Genomic DNA, 20,131 nt, shown 5'->3' with positions numbered 1-20,131 from the left:
AGTTTTTAAAATGATACAGAAGTAATTAACATGGTGATAACAGCATAAATAGACTTACTCAACTATGGGATCTAATACCACACACAGAAAGTGGATAACCCTTCAGTAATTTTACAGAAGTTTTCAGGGATGATCAAGAATTTTACACAACACTGGGCGCGGTGGCTCACACGTGTAATCTCAGGACTTTGGGAGGCCAAGGCAGGCAGATCACTTGAGGCTAGGAGTTCAAGAACAGCCTGGCCAACATGAAACCCTATCTCTACTAAAAATAAAAAAATTCTCAACTTGGTGGCAGGTGCCTGTAGTCCCAGCTATTCAGGAGGCCAAAGTATGAGAATGGCTTGAACCCGGGAGGCAGAGGTTGCAGTGAGCTGAGATCATTCCACTGCACTTCATCCTGAGAGACAGAGTGAGATCTTGTCTCAAAAAAAAAAAAAAGAATATTACATGAAGTATTCAAGGAGTTTTAACTCTCATATTCTGAACTCTCCCCTCCAAGAGATACATTCTTCTGTTTCCATTTATTTTGTTTCATTTCTTTTACTACTAAAGATAGTTTGTGGGGGCTCTATTCAGGTGTAAACTACCATAATTGTGCTATGGAAAACCCAAACTAGATGAAGATCAATGAATAACAGAGGAAGAATATTGCATACTGACCAAAAGTCAGTGTTAATGGAGCACAACATTTAACAATTGATGAGATACCTAGTACTTCCGCTTCTAATAGCTTTGTTTGTTTGTTTGATTGATTGATTTGGGGGAAGGAAGGTTATACTTTCTTGGAAACTTAGATAAGCCTCACAGAAACAGCCGGGAATTTAACACTGCTAGCAACACAACAAAATGGATACTCGAAAGCTAAAAAGCAAGTTGAGTCAGTTGGATGCAGAAGCCCACCAGGAAGGTTGGGGATGGGGAAACAGGATGTTTCAGACAGAGAAATTAGCACATGCAAGGTAGCAGAAGTAACAGGATGAGTGAGCATTACATGTACAAGTATCTGAAAGATGTTCAGGAAAGCCAATTGCAGAGAGATAAGAGGTAAGAGAGGGGTTCAGACCTTGTACAGCTTTTTAAACTTTAGTCAAGAATTTAGACTTCATTCAAACTGCAAAGAAAACCACTAAAGGATGTTAAGCAGAGACATGGCATGATTAGGCTCCTTGTTATGTTGTTGCTTAATGTAAAAACAACACAAATTTAAAATAGTCATGCTCTAACTTGTTCCATTTTCATTAGGAGAAACTGATTGTGTCTGGAGTTGCATTTGAAATCCCATCTTGGCTTAAGAGGCGCTTTTCCCCATCTACTGGGAGTCTGAGTGTATGCCATCCCCTCAGGAGAGGAAAGCCATGATGCAGTTAACTTCACAATTGCACAACTTGCCATGTAACTGCCAGTGCTCCCTTCACAGTATTCGTGTTGACCTAGTTTTAGCTGCACAGTTTATAACAGTGATAATTTCATTTAGTCTTCACAACGTCAGTTTGTTTGCATTGCTTTTATTTCCTTGGTATTTTCTGTTCTGTTAGGATTTTTTAAGTTTAAATTGCTAACCATTGAATATCCTATGTGGGCTCCAGTAGTAAGCATACTCTTAAAAGAACATAATCATTATAAAAGAAATTAACAAGGGCAGACACACAACTGTATGACAGTGATTAAAGCAGAGAAAATGATTTACTTGTGTATGCTAAGGTAACCAATGTTATCCTGATGTTAACTATTAAAATCATCAACTGTTGGATTCATTTAACAAAATGTGTCATTCTAGTATAAAATGAGTGCCCATTTGGGGTTTTAGTGATGCATAGAAATATCTGTCTTTTTTTTAATTTTATTATTATACTTTAAGTTTTAGGGTACGTGTGCACATCGTGCAGGTTTGTTACATATGTATACATGTGCCATGTTGGTGTGCTGCACCCATTAACTCATCATTTAGCATTAGGTGTATCTCCTAATGCTATCCCTCCCCCCACCCCACAACAGTCCCCGGAGTGTGATGCTCCCCTTCCTATGTCCACGTGTTCTCATTGTTCAGTTCCCACCTATAAGTGAGAACATGCATAATGGTAATTACATCTTTTTATTTTCTAGACGATGCACACTGCTTTCGGGAAATTTTATCAGGCAGATGGTAAAAGATGTTCCTTTGCCAGGATTTCCCAATGGCCACACTGTTGACATGATTTGGGCCACATCGTTGTTGTGGGGCTTTCCTGGGCACTGGAGAATGTTTAGCAGCATCCCAGGTCTCTATCCACGAGATGCCAGTAGCACCTCGCCCCAGTCGTGACAATCGGAAATGCCTTCAGATCTTGCCTAATAGCCCCGGGTTTCTGAGAACCACTGCCCTGAACCAGCGCAGTGACTGATGCAGTAGCTACAATAGGTGGCTTTACTGCAGGAGTGGCTGCAGGAATGGAGCTGAGTCAGGTACACTGAGGAGTATTTGAGAGGAAGGGACATCTGGATCGGTGACTGATAGGATGTGGAAGACACTAGAGCAAAGGAAATGAGGTTGACGGTGAGGTTTATACCATGAGCAACTGCATGGCGCCATCTACTGAGCTAAAAGAATAAGAGGAGGAGTAGGATGGCGGATATCAAAATCATGAATGTAATTTATTCATGTTGATTTCAGATATCTAACGCATACCAAAATCAAGAATTCTGTTAATAATGCAAACGTTTGGGACAATTTTTTTGTTGTTTATCGACTTTTTATTTTTGTTGTCTATTTAACAGCAAGTACTTTATTCTAGATAGATAGCAATTTTTAAATTTGTATTAGGAAACAACCATGCCACGAGCAAATGTTTTTGTCAGGGCTCTTTTAAATGTATAAATGGGCCAGGCGTGGTGGCTCATGCCTGTAATCCCAGCACTTTGGGCGGCAGAGGTGGGCGGATCACCTGAGGTCAGGAGTTCAAGACCAGCCTTGCCAACAGGGTGAAACCCCATCTCTACTAAAAATACAAAAATTAGCCAAGCATGGTGGTGGGCACCTGTAATCTTAGCTCTTTGGGAGGCTGAGGCAGGAGAATTGCTTGAACCCAGGAGGTGAAGGTTGCAGTGAGCCGAGATCGTGCCATTGCACTCCAGCCTGGGCAAGAAGAGCGAAACTCTGTCACCAAAAAAAAAAAAAAAAAAAAAAAAAAAAAAAAAAAAGGTATAAATGGACACTAGTATCTTTTTTCTTTTTATTCTAAATGAATTTCAAACTTACAGAAATATTGCAAGAATAGTGCAAAGAATTCCCGTGTACCCTTTACCCAGATCACCAATACTGAATATTTTGCTAAATATGACTTTTTGTTTTTGAAAAAAATGTCAGACTTACAGAAAAATTTCAAGAATATTACAGAGAATTCTTGTATACTTGTCTGTAGTTTCCCTCAATCTTATGAGTTTACTTGCTTTATCCTTCTATTAATGTGCATATTTTTTTCTGAGCTATTTGCAAGTAAGTTACAGGCATGATGTTCCTTTACTCCTAAATGAACCATGTGTATTTTCTAAAAGCAAGCTCAGTTATAAAAGTCGGGAAATTAACATGGTTGTTGTTATAATACTATCATCTAATCTATAGACCTTACTCAAATTTTTGCCCATTCTTTTAATATTGTCCTTTATAGCCAAAGAAAAAGAAATTTAGATCTAGGATCCAGTTTGGGAACTGCATTTTCTTCTCATGCCTGACCTTGGTGTCTTTAAGTATACATCATTTTTTTTTGCTTGTTTTTGTTTTTTTTACTTTTATTTTAGGTTCAAAGGCACACGTTCAGGTTTGTTATATAGGTAAACTCATGTCACGGGAATTTGGTGTACAGATGATTTCATCACCCAGGTACTAAGCCTATGCCCAATAGTTATTTTTTCTGATCCTCTCCCTTCTCTCATCCTCCATCCTTAAGTAGGCCCAGTGTCTGTTGTTCCCCTCTGTGTCCACGAGTTCTCATCATTTAGCTCCCATTTATAAGTGAGAACATGTGGTGTTTGGCTTTCTGTTCCTGAGTTAGTTTGCTAAGGACAGTGGCCTCCAGCTCCAACCACGTTTCTGCAAAAGACATGACGTCATTCTTTGTTATGGTATATATGTACCACATTTTCTTTATCCAACTGGGACAATAATTTTAATGTCCAATTTTACTGTTGTGATTCCTAATCTATTTGCTAGGAATTGCTTACTCAGATTCTATCTCTAGATTTCTTCCTCCATCAACTCTGCAACTGTGAACATGACTGAGAATTTCACTTTCAGCCCTTTTCTCCATATGCTTTTTTCCAACCTTAGATCTCAAATATCATTACCGTGCATAACATTATAACCCGTCTATTAATGAATATTGTAACATTAATTACCTCAGGTAATTAGTTTTGTACATGGCACAAGCACACAGACACACACTTCTTTCTCAGCACACCTGAAAACATTTGAAATATAGAATAAATATTTTTGTTTAAAACCATGGCAAATTTAGCTAGCATTTAAAAAATGCCTACTATATGCCCATAAAAAAATAAAAATTTTGGGTGAGCGCAGTGGCTCACGCCTGTAATCCCAGTACTTTGGGAGGCTGAGGCGGGCAGATCACGAGGTCAGGAGATCGAGACCATCCTGGCCAACATGGTGAAACCCCATCTCTACTAAAAATACAAAAAAAAAAAAAAAATTAGCTGGGCGTGGTGGCCATGAGTTCTCATCATTTAGCTCCCACTTATAAGTGAGAACATGTGGTATTTGGCTTTCTAGACCTGTGGTCCCAGCTACTGAGGAGGCTGAGGCAGGAGAATGGCGTGAACTCAGGAGGCGGAGCTTGCAGTGAGCCAAGATCGCACGACTGCACTCCAGCCTGGGTAACAGAACGAGACTCCGTCTCAAAAAATAATAATAAAAATAAATAAAAATAAAAATTTTTAAAAATCATAATATTAGCAATATCATACATTATGTGAATAGACTCCATTTAGATACCCAGTCTGTAAAACCCAATTACCTTATTGATAACAATTCTTTATCCCTTTCCCACGACAAGGAACAAGAGGCCCTTAGGGGCCCTTAATTCTAAGTTCAACTTCCGAGCATTTTCTTGACCAGTACAAGCATTTAATCTCATAAGCGGTCAGAAATTCCTTTTCATCTCTACTTTGGTCAAACTATAACCTCTCTTCTCTGTCAGTCCTGGCTCCATGTCCCTCCTTGCTGTATTTCCTCATTCACAATCTTTCAGGAAGCCACTGAATGACACTACCTACGTCTTATCTGGCCTGTTTTCTGCATGCAACACTCATGTTGTATAAATAGGAGATATTGCAGAGGATGGGAAAAATCTTTTTGTTGTTGTTGTTGTTATTGTTTTGTTTTTTTCTTTTTTTCTTTCCTCCACTGTTTTTCAAGGATGTGTCTGACAGGCAGTTCCCATTCCCAATAACCAAGCTTCCAACTATTTTCTAGAAGGCAATATGCTTTAGATCTGTGTCTGCACCCAAATCCCATGTCAAATTATAATTCTCAGCATTGGAGGTGGGGCCTGGTGTGAGGTGACTGGATCAGGGGGGTGGTCCTTCGTGAATGGTTTAGCACCCTCTCCTGGTGCTGTTCCTGTGGTCGTGAGTTCTCCCAAGATCTGGTTGTTTAAAAGTGTGGAGCACCTCTTCCTCTCTCTCTTGCACCAGCTCTGGCCATGTAAGATGTACCTGCTTCCCCTTCCACCATAGTTGGAAGTTTCTTGAGGCCTTCTCAGAAGTTGAGCAGATGCCAGCATCATGCTTGCTGCACAGCTTGTGGAACCATGAGCCACTTAAACCTCTTTTCTTTATAAATTACCCAGTCTCAGGTATTTCATTATAGCAATGCAAGAATGGAGTAATACAGAAGGCAATCCTAAATTATTGTCTCATCATATGGGGGATTAACTCGGAAATCTACATCTCTAGGTTTGACCTTTCTGCTGCATCCCACTCTAAATTTGCAAATCCCTGCCACTTACCTGAGCCTTCATCACCTCCTCCCCACTCCTATAAGTTTCCATTCTCCCAACAAATGGCACCACTTTTTTCTCATTTGCTTAGGCCCCAAACCTTTTACGCATCTCCACCACCACCACACCCAATCTGTCAGCTAATCCAACTGGCTCTACACCAAAAACATTATCTAGAATCTGACCACTTCTTGCCACCACCATCACCACCTCCCTAACCCAAGCCACCATCACTTGCAAGAGCTTTCTCATTGGCCTCACCACTTCTGCTTCCACTTCCATTGAGTCCATTCTCTTCTGTGACCAGAGTGACTTTTTAAAAATGTAAATCAGAGAATCTCTTTCCCTTGCTTACTACTCTCCAGTGTCTTCCCATGTGCTCAAACTGACTTATGTTGAAAGACCCTACAAGTTGACGTCTCTGCTTGTCCCAGTGTGAACTCATTCTCTCCCTCTGTCACCCTCAGCTTTACTGACTGGGTGCTTCCTGAACATGTGTGGCTGGTTCCCACCTTACCGCCTTCCCACCTGTCATCTCCTCTGCCTGGAGTTCCTGTGCCTTTTGTGACTGGCTGCTTCTCATCACTGAAGTCTCCATTTGAAAGTCTTCAGAAAGACTTTTCCTGACCATTCTAATTAACAGTTCCCCCACCCCTAGTCCCTCTCTTTCCATTCCCTTGTTTTATTTTCTATTTGGCACTTGTTAGAATCTGGAATTTGAAATTATCATCTATTTTCTGCCTGGTTCTCCTTCTAGAAAGTATGCTTTTTGAGAGCTAGGGCTTATCTGTGTTTTTTGAGCCTCTTAGTTTGTTTTGTGTTGCTACAGAAGAATACCTGAGATTGGATAATTTATAAAGAAAAGAGGTTTATTTAGCTCATGGGTCTATAGGCTGTGAAGTTCAAGGGCATTACTCCAGCTTCTGGTGCAGGCTTTTGTGCTGTATCACAACATGGCAGAGAAAGTCAAAGGGGAAGCAGATATGTGTAAAGAAACAAAACCTGAGGGGGCATCTTGGCTTTACAACAACCCAGTCTTGTGGGAACTAAATTGTGCCTGGGAGAACTAACCCAGTTTTGCAAGGGCAAGAACTCACTCGCTACCCCCAAGAACGGCACTGAGCCATTTATGAGGGATCCACCTCCATGACCCACACATCTCCTACTAGGCCCACTCCCCATACTGAGGATCAAATTTCAACATGAGCTTTGTTGGGAACAAACAAACCATATCCAAACCATAGCACCTCTGTATTCCCAGCACCTAGAAGAGGGCCTGTCACTTATTCATTTGTTAATAAATGAACAAATAATTTTAAATAAATTAAAATGCCACAGATAGTTCAGGCTCAACAGTTTCAAATTCATCTCATTTTCCTTCTTCATCAAAATTGCTCATCCACCTAAATTATCTGTTTCAGTTAAGTGGCATAACCTTCTACCTTGTGGTAACAAATATGGAATCTTTTAATTCATATTCAATTGCCTACCAAAGCCTTTTCATTCTACCTTTAAAATGTCTCTGAAATCTACATCTCACTTTCCCTTCTCAGAGTATTCAACATGTAAACTGGCCCCCTAATGGGTCATTCTCTTCCTGATGGTTCCATTCTCTAGGCTACCCACAAAATTACCTTTCATAAAATGTAAACCTTGTAATGTTTATTTTCTTCTTAAAAAGGGTTCCAATTACCCATGTACAAAAAATCTAAAACTCCTCACCATGATTTTTAAAACTATTCCCAATCTTGTCCTCTGTTTTTCAGCTGTGTTTCTATCTCATTTTTAAGCTCCATTTCCATGTACTGCCATACACTGTGTGCCTACCTCCTACTATTTCTTTAAAACATCATACACTTGAGGCCAGGTGCGGCGGCTCACACCTGTAATCCCAGCACTTCAGGAGGCCGAGGTGGGTGGATCGCCTGAGGTCAGGAGTAAAAATACAAAAAATTAGCTGGGCATGGTGGCAGGCACCTGTAATCCCAGCTACTCGGGAGGCTGAAGCAGGAGAATTGCTTGCACCCAGGAGGCAGAGGTTGCAGTGAGCCTAGATCATGCCATTGCACTCCAGCCTGGGCAACAAGAATGAAACTCTGTCTCAAAAAAAAAAAAAAAAAAAAAAAAAAGCTAAAACATCATGCACTTGAAAATCTTTCTGAATTTTCCTCAAGCTATATCCACAAACTAGAATTCCCTTTCCTCTTCCTTCCAGGCAGTGAAACCCATTTATCTTCTTCAGATCTAAATCAAATGCCACATTCCCTGTGGAGTTCACTATCCTATCTATGAGAAATTAATAACTCCTTCCACTGTTCTCTGGCAGCCCTGACATAGGCACTTCCATCACAGCACCTAACACCATCAGACCTAGAGTAAAACAACTTTGTGTGTAGCATGCCTAGTAAATTATGAGCATCTTGAGGGATAGAAACTGAGTTGTTCATCTTCATAAGTGTCCCATGAGGCCTGGAAAATTATCTGAATATATATGCTTTTAATAGATATTTGTTAAATTAAAATAACGGAATAGATAAGCCTCTGGGGTAATCTGAACTGTTGACTTTGAGGCACGTTTATTTGCTAAAGAACAATAGTACTAGGGCTAGCTAGTAGAATAAGGGGAGAGCAGATTTGTCAGGGTACCCAAATGATTAAATGACTGTTACCAAAACAGATGTTTACTCCAACAGAGCATAAGACTCCATTAGAGTAAATTAACTAGTGGCCTAATTCACTGTTAAGAAGCTAAGAAGCCAAGAACAACTCCTCTAACTTTCCTCAGTGGGTTACTGTATGTGACTGAGAAGCTTGAAAACAAACTGGCTGGGCACAGTGGCTCACGTAATCCCAACAATTTGGGAGGCCAAGGAGGGAGGATCACTTGATGCCAGGAATTTGAGGCCAGCCTGGGCAACATAACAAGACCCTGTCTCTACAAAACACAAAAAATTAGCTGGGTGTGGTGGTGCACTCCTGTAGTTCCAGTTACTTGCAAGGCTGAGGCAGGAGGATTGCTTGAACCCAGGAGATCAAGGCTGCAGTGAGCTACAACCATGCCATTGCCTCCAGCTTGGACAACAGAGCAAGATCCTATCTCAAAAAATAAATAAATACATAATAAAAACCAACAAAACTAAGGGCTGCAAAGAACTAAAAAAAAAAATTGCTCCATCAAAGTTGCTCCCTACCCTACCCTGAATATTTGTGCCCCCAAAATTCAGTTGAAATCCTAACCCCCTATGTAATGATACCACAAGGTGGGGCCTGGCCTCAAGGAGGTCATAAAGTTAGAGGATTTACGAATGGGATTGGTTCCCTTCATGAAGGAGACCCCAAAATGCTCCCTGGCCTACTGTACCATGTTAGGACACAGAAAAGACAACTGTCTATGAACCAGGAAGCAGGCCCTCACTAGACACTGAATCTGCCAGCACCTTGATCTTGGACTTCCCAACCTCCAAAACTGTGAGAAATCAGTTTCTGTGGTTTATGAGCCACGCAGTCGGTGGTATTCTGTGACAGCAGTCCAAACAGACTAATATACTCCCCTAATGCAGAGGAGCACCACGATGAGGAAACAAATAAGACTTCATTCTCAACTGACCATCCTATTAGAAAATACATTGTTGGCCAGGTACGGTTGCTCGTGCCTATAATCCCAGCACTTTGGGAGGCCGAGGCGGGTGGATCACCTGAGGTCAGGAGTTTGAGACCAGCCTGTCCAGTAGAGACTGGTGAAACCCCATCTCTACTAAAAGTACAAAAAATTAGCCGGTCATGGCGGCACAGCAGTCTGTGGTTCTAGCTACTCAGGAGGCTGAGGCAGAAGAATCGCTTGAACCTGGAAGGCAGAGGTTGCAGTGAACTGAGATTGTGCCACTGCACTCCAGCCTGGGCGACAAAAGCGAGACTCTGTCTCCAAAAAAAAGAAAAAAAAAAGAAGAAGAAGAAAAGGGAAAGAAAAAAGAAAATACAGTGTCTTCCTTCTCAATGCCAGCTTCCTGGGTGCTGCTGCTGTCACAGCATCCCAACTCCTTGCTTAATTTTCTCACAGTCTACCTGAATGCCAATGTATATTCCCATAAGAGAACAATCAAGTTCTATTTGTAAAAAGCCAGGGAGGGAGGGCATTGTTCTTTATGTCCCTAAGCCTTCATCTTTCCACCCTCAGATAATACTATTCAAGGGAAGAAAGTGAAAGGATCCACCCTGTGCTCTCAAATGCAAAGTAATCACAGAAAAATACACTTACCTAAAGTTGCTGAATGACACAAGTCTGTTAGATGCTGTTGCTTATTTTTAGATGTTGCCGTGATGCATCTAAATACAAGCCCAGTAGCTTGCAAGAAGCTGTGATGTGGTAGAAAGAGCAGTGATCTCAGGGATCTGCCACTAGAGAAATGTGGGGTGAGCTAAGATGAGAATCACACAGCCCATCACACGTGGAAATGGGGTAACAGATGTGATGGCACCTTTGATCCTAGAGCCCAATCTAAATGTTAAGAATCACTACAACAACTTTTGTTGCCTTCCTGAAAATTAAATAGTAATCATAAATTTGTGGTAGAGAAATAGACTATTTTATACTTGTCTTGTACCAGATAGAACATCAAATTCCTAAACCTCTATTAATTCCTAAACGTCAAAATCCTTAAACATGGAAAAAAATTTACAGTGTATGAATTCAATAAGTGTATCAATTGCAATTACATTTATTTGAAAAAAAAAAAACCAACCTATCATATTGGTAAGTAGAATATACTTTCTGCCCTTTTGGTGCCCCTGGGGGTTGTTAATTTTCTGATAAATTAAAGGGTACATACTCATTTTATCAATTAAAAAATAAGAAATCACATAAGTATGCTAGTTCTTGCTTTTTTTTTTTCTTTTTTGAGACAGAGTCTCACTCTGTAGCCCTGTCTGAAGTGCAGTGGCATAATCTTGGCTCACTGCAGCCTCAACCTCCTGGGCTCAAGTGATCCTCCCACCTCAGCCTTCTAAGTAGCTGAGACTACAGGCACATACCACCACACTCCACTAATTGTGTTTATTTTTTGTAGAGACTAGGTTTCACTATGTTTCTCAGGATGGTCTTGAATTTCTGGGCTCAAGCAATCCTCCTGCCTTGGCTTCCCAAAGTGCTGGGATTATAGACGTGAGCCACTGTGCCCAGGCAGTTCTTGCATTCTTAACAATAAATTAGGCCTCTTGATCTTTTTCATTCTAATAATATCCATCGCTAAGTATTAGCAAAGATCAAGTTGAAAGGCAAGTCATGTTATTCAATAAATAGGAAGACCCACTCCTATCTTATTCTGTTACTGGCAATTGCATCTGCCTATGACATAATCATATCACCTGACACAGGCTAAGCACAAATCATTTGTCAAAAACTATTTGAAGTTTTCCACACATATTAACTCATTTGTATTGTATGTACTAACTGTGAACAGTTTTCTATTTTAACTAACTTGGAATAATTTTCTTTTTATGACTTTATATTTTGTTTTGTCTACAATTTTGCCATTCCGAGAGCGAATGAGAAATGTTTTCACCTACCATCAAAAGGAAGTTCCATTCAGCAAAGGAGACAATCAGCAGAGTGATAAGGCAACCTTCCAAATGGAGGAAAATATTTGCAAACCACATATCTGATAAGGGATTAATTTCCACAATATATAAGGAATTCCTAAAACTCAATAGCAAAAATAATAATAATAATAAATTTAAAAATAGGTAAAGGACTTGAATAGACATTTCTCCAAAGAAGACATACAAATTACCAAAAAGTATATGAAAGATGCTCAACATCACTAATTATCAGGGAAATCTAAGTTAAGATGACAGTGAGGGCCAGGCGCAGTGGCTCATGCCTGTAATCTCAGCACTTCGGGAGACCAAGGTAGGCAGATCACCTGAGGTCAGGAGTTCGAGACCAGCCTGGCCAACATGATGAAACCTTGTTTCTACTAAAGATACAAAATTTAGCCAGGTGCGGTGGCGCATGCCTGAAGTCACAGCTACTCGGTAGCCTGAGAAAGGAGAACCGCTTAAATCTGGGAAGTGGAGGCTGCAGTGAGCTGAGATCATGCAACTGCACTCTAGCCTGGGCGACAGAGCAAGACCCCATCTCAAAAAAAAAAAAAAAGACAATGAGATATTACCTCATATCTCTTAGGGTAGTTATTATCTAAAATAATAAGTGTTGGTGAGGTGGCGGAGAAATTGGAACCCTTGTACATTGTTGGGTAGAATATAAAATGGGGCAGCCACTATCAAAAACAGTGTGAAAGATGCTCAAATAACTAAAAACAGAACTACTATACTATCCAGCAATCCCATTTCAGGGTATATCCAAAACAATTGAAATCAGGTTCTCAAAAATATACCTACATTCCCATGTTTATTGCAACATTATTCACAATAGCCAAGATTTGAGGGATGAATAGATAAAGCAAATGTGGTATATCCATACAACAGAATATTATTCAGCCTTATAAAAGAAAATCCTACCTCTGGTGACAACATGGATGGACCTAGAAGGGATTATTCTAAGGAAGTCAGTGATGGAAGGATGAATATATGATTCCTCTTATAAGAGATATCTAATATCATCAAAGATATAGAAGTAGACAGTAGAATCATGGGGATGAGGGCAGGGGATATGAGAAGTTGTCATTTAATGGGTATAAAATTACAGTTAGGCCACATATGGTGGCTCACGCCTGAAATCCCAACACTTCAGGATGCCAAGGCAGGAGGATCACTTGAGCCCAGGAATTCAGGACCAGCCTGGGCAACATACAGAGACTTTATCTCTATTAAAAAAAAAAAAAAAATTTAACTAGTCAGGCATGGTGGTGCACACCTATGGTCCCAAATACTTGGCAAGCTGAGGCAAGAAGAATACTTGAGCCCAGGAGATCCAGGCTGCAGTGAGCTGTGTTCACACCACTGCACTATGCTTGGGCAACAGAGTGAGACTCTGCCTCAAGAAATAAATAAATGAATAAAGTTACAGTTATACTGGATAAATAAGTTCCTGAGATCTGCTGTATGACAAAGTACCTATAGTTAAGGTGTTGTGCACTTAAAATTTTGTTGGCTATCCATTTGCAGAAAATTGAATCTAGACCCCTTTCTCACACCTTATACAAAATTAACTCAAGATACACTAAAGATTTAAATGTAAAACCCAAAACTATAAAAACCCTAGAAGAAAGTCTAGGCAGTACCATTCATGACATAGTCATGGGCAAAGATTTTATGATGAAATTGCCAAAAGCAATTGTTAACAAAAGCAAAAATTTACAATTGGGATCTAAGCAAACTAAAGAGCTATTGCAAAGCAAAAGAAACTATCATCAGAGTGAACAGGCAACCTACAGAGTGGGGAAAAAAAATTTTACAACCTATCCATCTGACAAAGGTCTAATATCCAGAATCACAAGGAACTCAAACAAATTTACAAGATAAAAACAAACAACTCCATCAAAAAGTGGGCAAAGGACATGAACAGACACTTCTCAAAAGACGACGTTCATGCAGCCAACAAACATATGAAAAAAATCTCATCATTTGTCATTAGAGAAATGCAAATCAAAACCACAATGAGATACTATCTCACGCCAGTTAGAACAGCCAGCTCTGCCTCCCAGGTTCACACCATTCTCCTGCCTCAGCCTCCCGAGTAGCTGGGACTACAGGCACCTGCCACCAGGCCCGGCTAACTTTTTGGATTTTTAGTAGAGATGGGATTTCACCATGTTAGCCAGGATGGTCTCGATCTCCTGACCTTGTGATCCACCCACCTGGGCCTCCCAAAGTGCTAGGATTACAGGCGTGAGCCACCACGCCCGGCCACAATTATTTGCAGTTTTTAAAATACCAGTTATACCTCAATAAAGCTGGAAAAAATAAAGTCACAAGGTAACATATCAAAAGGTAATAGAATGTTAAGTGGCACTGACATTAATAAAAAGGGATCATTTGTTTGCAAAAGTAATAACTCTTTTATCCAAAGCCATGACCTAAATAACCTAGCATGCATTCACTGCCTACTGGATTTTTTTCTGAACATGCTTGATTGCATGATTACAATTTAAAAACGGCAAATTGAGCATATGTCCTCATTATCTGTGAATAAACTGTCAAGTTGGTTGACTGACAAAAAAGAGAGTTCCACCCCAGTACAATGAAATGACATATATTTATGTCAAGAACTCTAAAGAACTCCAAGTTTATTTCAAGTTTTATCTATAAAAATAAAAAGAGGCTGGGCGTGGTGGCTCACACTTGTAATCCCAGCACTTTGGGGGGCCGAGGCGGATAGATCACAAGGTCAGGAGTTAGAGACCGGCCCGGCTAAGATGGTAAAACCCCGTCTCTACTAAAAACACAAAAATTAGCCAGGCATGGTGGCCAGTGCCTGTAATTTCAGCTACTCGGGAGGCTGAGGCAGGAGAATTGCTTGAACCCAGGAGGTGGAGGTTATAGTGAGCTGAGATGATGCCACTCCACTCTAACCTGGGCAACAGAGCAAGACTCTGTCTCAAAAAATAATAATAAAAAGAGTGGGTGGGCACAGTGGCTCACATCTATAGTCCTAGCACTTTGGGAACCCAAGGCAGGTAGATCAGGAGTTTGAGACCAGCCTGGCCAACAGGGTAAAACCCTGTCTCTACTAAAAATATAAAAATTAGCTGAGTGTTGTGGTGCATGCCTGTAATCCCAGCTACTCAGGAGGCTGAGGCATGAGAATCACTTGAACCCAAGAGGCAGAGGCTACATTGAGTGGAGCTTGTGCCACTGCCCACTGCACTCCAGCCTGGACAACAGAGCAAGACTGTGCCTCAATAAATTAATTAATTAATTAAAAAGTGTAATTTATCCCCATTATAGTAAATAGGTTAGTCAATTGAGCTAAAAATATATAATTACTGAATTCAAATTTTCAAAGAAAAATTCAGCAATGGATATCTTTATATAAACAGACAAAAATATACACTACTTCTAATTAATGTTTCAAGATAGTAATCATTTTTTCTCCAAAACATTGAAACTCTATAAGGAACTCTATAGCTAAAATTCCAAGAACATAATTTCCATCAGATACAATTGTCTAAGACATATCTCTACTGAGATTAATCAGAGAGATAAATTGAAAAGAAGTGGGCAAATGCAGATGGTTTAAAATATCCACCAAACCCAAGAAGTGAATTCTACACCCACATGAAAAAATCTCATTTCAAATACAAAATTGAAAAGCTTAGATCAGTGCATTTAAAGGACTCACCACACCTGCAGGCTTATGGCAGTCACCTGCTCACTGCTTACTGGCTTCTGACCGTCAATGACAAAGTCGGCAGAAGCATCCCAAAGCCCCCTTTCCCTCCCTGCAGGAAGGCTGCTGTAAAGAGGAAGCTGGAGATGTTTCTCGAAGCCAGGCAGCCAGTGAGAAAGGCAGGAAGCACTTGGCAAATGCTGTGCCTAGCAAGTTACATGTCATTATCTCAATTCTTTCAATGTCACCCATGAAATACTAGCTACAATCACTCTCTATATTTCACATTGGAGAAACAGAGGCTTAGATGGGTCAAATACTTTATCAAAGGTCTCACAGAACAAAATCAAATGCAATTCTGATTCCAAAGTCCACTTTCTTAACCACAACACTGTATAGCCTAAATATGATGGCCTCCACCATAGAAAATTATCACTTGAATATCAACTGCCTAATTCAGGCTACTCATACATCTTCTTTTGTGAAACAGTGTATCTCACATTAAAGAGAATGACCCATCTTTTGAGACAATTATCTATCTTTTTTAAAAAGAAAAATATAAGTCTAAATCTAAAAATCTCTGTTGATTTTGAGGTGTGTGTATTGAGGATAATGTTTGTTCCAAATATAAACTTTGGTTACTCTTATATGCTATAGAACAACTTATTTATTATTTAGTTATGATTTAAACTCATCAACAATATCCACATCTAATTAACAATTCTAAACAACTCTATAGTAATAATCTTGCTAAATACTTGTTTTCTCCACGCTATTTTTTAAATTATCTTAGAGTTTTGAGTATCATACTGGAATTTAGAAAAGTAGGTAGCCCTCTTTAGCTCCATTACTTAATTTCTTCTAAAATATGAGGTACATCAATTTAAATGTCCTGCACATTGAGAAACATAACAGGCAAAATAAGTAGACCATATGTGTGATTAAATTCTAAATAATATTATTTTATTGTTAATTCAAGAACTTATGTGACCTTAATTTCCAAGGTAAAATAAATTTGCCTAAGTTCAGTGGGGAAAAAAAGACACTTACTTGCTGATATGGTTTGACTGTGTCCCCACCCAAATCTCATCTTGTAGTTCCCATAACCCCCATGTGTCATGGGAGGGATCCAGTGGGAGGTAATTTAATCATGGGAGCAATTACCCTCATGCTATTCTTATGATAGTGAATTATCACAAGAGCTGATGGCTTTATAAGCGGCCTTTCCCCTCTAGCTCAGCACTTCTCCTTGCTGCCACCATGTGAAGAAGGAGGTGTTTGCTTTCCCTTCCACCATCATTTTAAGTTTCCTGAGGCCTCCCAGCCATGCTGAACTATAAGTCAGTTAAACCTCTTTCGCTTGTAAATTATCCGGTCTCAGGTATGTCTTTATTAGCAGCATGAGAACAGACTAATACACTTGCATACTTTCCTATTTGCATAGTTGATTTATTACCCACTTTAAGTTTTCCTCAAATGCTCCCTGGTCCTTCTTGTGACAGCATGATGCAAATTCCAGAGGTAGCCCATGCTGGCCACCAAATACAAACAGCGAGGATGTTTTGTGGATGCAAGAAACCTGGTCTTGGCAATAGTCACAATCCTGAGTTTGACTTTAATTCTGATTACCGATGTCTTCACGAAGATAGTGGCACTGGTCGACCATGACCTACCTACTTCCATGACTCTGGTTGTTCACCTCAGTGATGAGTTTCTCTACAAAACTTTTGGGTTTACATTCTAGAATTGGAAGAAATGACAGGGATCATCTCTATATACCAAGATGCTTATTTCATAAATGAAAAATTGAGATTGGAGGATATAATTTGCCAAAGGTCACTCTATTTATAGCTTCAATTTTTGGTGCTAAGATTGCTGGAATAACATGAGAAGTAAGCTGAGTAGAAGAGGATAAGTGCAGCGTCTGGAGAAGCTCAAATTTGAGAACGTCTAGATTAAAAAGCAGGTCAGTTGGGTGAGTTTTAATTCTGGTTCCACTCATTTCTAATCTTGGGGAATTCACTTAAATTCGTGAATCTCCCTTTTCTACTCTACAAGATAAGCAATCAAAGACTCTCAGAATCTCCAATAACCTTGAGCAAATGAGGAAGGTAAAATGTGTATTCCTGATTGTTGAATAGAGAACAAAATTTGTGATAACCCCAAGACTGGAAGTGTTAGAATATAATAATAGCTAACTTTTATTGATCATTTACTATTTTCTAAATATGGTGGTAGATGCTCTACGTGCATTTTTTTATTTAATCATCTCAACTTTGAGATAGATTCTAATATTATGTTGATGTTGCAGGGGAGGAATGGAGACTTAGGTTAAGTAACTGATTCAAGGTTTCTACCTATTAAATGGGGCAATAAGGATTTTAGCCCAGGTTGTCTAACTCTAAAGCAATGCTTTAAATACTGCACTGCCCTTTGGATAACTCATTTTGCTGGCATGTTTCTCAACGAGTCACTTTTCTGGACTTTTTTCTCTGAGAACAAACACGCTTCTCCATGACTCCCGATAAAATCCAATTCCTAGCTCTGCAGGCAGCCATTCACTCCATTTCCGTTCCCACTGGCATCTGTAAATTAGCCTCTGGTAATTATCTGCGTGGGAAGCAGCCAGCAGCGCAGAGAACATTGTAACTGTTGGTCAGCTTCCAACGTGGGAATTCAGCATTCCTGAGTCATAAATCAACTGACCATGGCCCAACTTGAGGATGTGTTTGCTCATGCTTTAAAAATAGGCTTAAATTCCATAGTGGTGGGCAAATACACCTTTTGATATTTACCTGAAATACTAAATCCTCCATCCAAAAGAAAGAACAGGTGTTCACACCTTGCCCTCAAAGACAATTGATTCCCACTCTGTTTGACCAGATGGTGAGTACAATTTGGGAGCATCTGTCCCCTCTTGAGAGTGTCTTGTCTTTAGTTCCAGAAGTCATATTCCGGGACCAGAAATGCTGCCTTAGAAATAGCTTTAAGTAATTCAAAAGTTAAGGTTTAGGCATGATAGCAGGAGAATAACTTATTCCCTAAGAGGTCTAAAATTTCACAGAGTTCTATTTTGTTACATCACTGGACACTGGAACACTTTTTTCATAGTGTTTCATTTTAGAGGAACTGAAGCACATGGGGAAGATGAAACTAGAACTACCCAAAAGAATAGGGAATTTGGGGCTTACGTCAGGTGTGTCTGCAAACTACAGTATGTGGGCCAATCTGCCTGCTGCCTGTTTTAGTAAATAAAGATTTATTAGAACTCAGCCACATCCACTTGTTGGTGTATTGTCTATGGCTACTTTCATAGGACACAGCAGAGTTGAGTAGTTACAGCAGAGATTGTATAATACATAAAGCCTAAAATATTTATTACATGGCCCTTTACAGAAAAAGTTTGCTGACCACTGGCTTAAGGCATGGAGAATGGGAAAGTTCAATGTACTTACTTCTTTGGAAGATTTTGTAAGATTTTTTTTATCATTTTATCTTTGATCACATTTCTACATGGCTGTCTATACTTTGCCATGTATGGACAATTTTTAAAAATAGAACTGCCATATTATCTAGCAATGCCGCTACTGGGTATTTATCCAAAGGAAAACAAATCAGTATATCAAAAGAATAGCTGCACTCCCATGCTTATCCCAACACTATTCACAATAGCAAATATATGGAATCAATGAACAGATAAGGAAAATATGGTATGTGTACACAATTAAACATTATTCTGCCATAAAAAAAATAAAATCATATCATTTGCAGTAACATGGATGAAACTGACGGTAATTAAGTGAAATAATCCAGGCACAGAAGGACATATATTACATGTTCTCACTTATACATGGGAGCTGAAAGAAAGTTGATCTCATGGAGATAGAAAATAGAAAGATACCAGAGGCTAGGAAGGGTTTGTGGCTGGGATTGAAGAGACTGGTTAGTGGGTGCAAACACATAGCTAGATAGAAGAAATAAGCTCCAATATTCTATAGCAGAGTAGAGTGACTACAGTTAGCAACAGTGTATTGTATATTTCAAAGTAGCTAGAATAGAGGACTTGAGATGTTATGTTACCAACATATAGAAATGATAAATACTCAAGGTGATGGACACTCCAAATACCCTCACTTGGTCACTACACGTTCTATGCATGTAGCAAATACTCACATGTAGCCCATCAATATGTAAAATACTTTGCATCATTTTTTTTTCAAATGGACACTTTTCTATGTCTCTTTGGGTTTTCATTCTGAAGGCTCCCATGTCATGTAAAACTATGACCAAGTAAATTTGTATGCCTTTTTTTCTTTCCTATTAAAAACTGAAAAAAAATAAGAAATTATGTAAAATAAGTCTTCTCTGAGGGTTGAGACCAGACCCTAAAAGAACAAAAAACATGATTGATTCTTTGGTCTAAGCAGGAGATGAAGAACAGACTTAAAGAGACAGCACTTAAAATAAATAAGCCGGATCCTAAAATAAAAGACAATTATAGTTTTCTGCTGAGAATCTAGTCTTCAACATTTATATTTCAAAATACCTCAGTCTCTTTTATTCCTGAATGATCTTGGGATTCCACTGAGAAAGTAGCAATTTAAATTAGATTGGCAGGTGATTAAGGAAATGACCGAATTAATTTTTACCTTCAAAACAGTATCCCATTGTGAATAGTGCCGCAATAAACATACGTGTGCATGTGTCTTTATAGCAACATGATTTATAATCCTTTGGGTATATACCCAGTAATGGGATTGCTGGGTCAAATGGTATTTCTAGTTCTAGATCCCTGAGGGATCACCACACTGACTTCCACAATGGTTGAACTAGTTTACAGTCCCACCAACAG

The 20,131-nt window shown here is 39.4% G+C and overlaps 1 long non-coding RNA gene across 1 annotated transcript in view; it reads right to left on the bottom strand.

Moving 5' to 3' along the window:
• Window positions 1-20,131, bottom strand: part of LOC129491484 (uncharacterized) — a 206,073-nt gene that overhangs the window by 177,478 nt on the left and 8,464 nt on the right. The window lies entirely within an intron of this gene.

Source organism: Symphalangus syndactylus, chromosome 10, assembly GCF_028878055.3.
Source record: "Symphalangus syndactylus isolate Jambi chromosome 10, NHGRI_mSymSyn1-v2.1_pri, whole genome shotgun sequence".
In the NCBI taxonomy this organism is placed as follows: domain Eukaryota; kingdom Metazoa; phylum Chordata; class Mammalia; order Primates; family Hylobatidae; genus Symphalangus; species Symphalangus syndactylus.
This window is presented reverse-complemented; position numbering and strand designations above follow the sequence as displayed.